This window comes from Durio zibethinus, chromosome 19 (genome assembly GCF_047325235.1).
Source record: "Durio zibethinus cultivar Kanyao isolate XHJ-2024 chromosome 19, ASM4732523v1, whole genome shotgun sequence".
In the NCBI taxonomy this organism is placed as follows: Eukaryota; Viridiplantae; Streptophyta; class Magnoliopsida; order Malvales; family Malvaceae; genus Durio; species Durio zibethinus.
This window is the reverse complement of record NC_143180.1, coordinates 22872135-22873136: the sequence shown is the minus strand read 5'-3', so window position 1 is coordinate 22873136 and position 1002 is coordinate 22872135. Positions and strand designations below refer to the sequence as shown.

Below are 1002 nucleotides of genomic sequence, written 5' to 3'. Positions count from 1 at the left end.
TGGCCATTTTATATTTATTGTAAAAAAACATGGGCTTAGCTCAACAATGGGCATAAATTTAGTTTATTTTAGTCAATTGGGCCACGTAAATGAATTTTTTGGCCGAAGTTTTTGTTATAAATCTGAATACCGTCGTTAACGTTTCTGAATATCTGCTTTGTTGGTAGGAGTCGGATTGGATAGGATTATTGAAATTATTGTAGCGAAAAACGCTAGAAGGAGGGCTTGAACCTCCGACCTTGTGGTTAACAGCCACACGCTCTAACCAACTGAGCTATTCCAGCTTGTTGTTTTATCTTTAATATTTAACGAATAATTACAGAACGTGAGCATTCATTTTAAGTTCATCATCACATGGAAGGATAAAGGTGTAGAGGTATAGTTAAAAAACATGAATGCCCTTGAAAATCTTAAAATTAATAAATCTCAAAACTTTCTTATTTTTTCCCTTTATATAACACAATTTCAAGAAATTTACAGAAATATTCAATTCAACTCTCTTATTAACTAAAACTAATAAATGATTACCATTGTCATGCTATTTGTAACTTTCCATTCTGGATCCATGCACAAGAGAAAGAAGGTCGTAATTACCATCGTCATATTATTCTTCATCAAGGCATGTTAAAAATTCTATAGGATTGGAAATGAATTCACAACAAATTATTAAAGAGCTTAATTTACATTTTGGGACTCTTTGGTTTTTTTTTTTATTATTATTATTTTTGGTTAAGTTGTATTTTTATTTAACCAAGGAAGTAGAGTTATGCTACAAAGTAACTATCCAATTGTTTATACAATTAACTAACAGCCTATTCTAGCATAGCCACATTTAGGTTCCAAGCATCGCATAACTCTTTATTGACTGACTCTATCTGCAGCAATATGACTCAGCCCTTGCAACCGTATTCGAACATCATCTTTAATTCGATTTTGCAGCTGTGTTGTTGTCTCTTCTTTTTGCTTGAATATTCTAGAGTTCTTTTCCCTCCACATGTGATA

The 1002-nt window shown here is 32.0% G+C and overlaps 1 non-coding gene across 1 annotated transcript; it reads right to left on the bottom strand.

The window, feature by feature from the left end:
• Positions 1-210: 210 nt before the first annotated feature.
• On the bottom strand, positions 211-284 carry TRNAN-GUU (transfer RNA asparagine (anticodon GUU)). Its single transcript has one exon. It is a non-coding gene; the product is annotated as a tRNA-Asn (tRNA).
• Positions 285-1002: the final 718 nt, after the last annotated feature.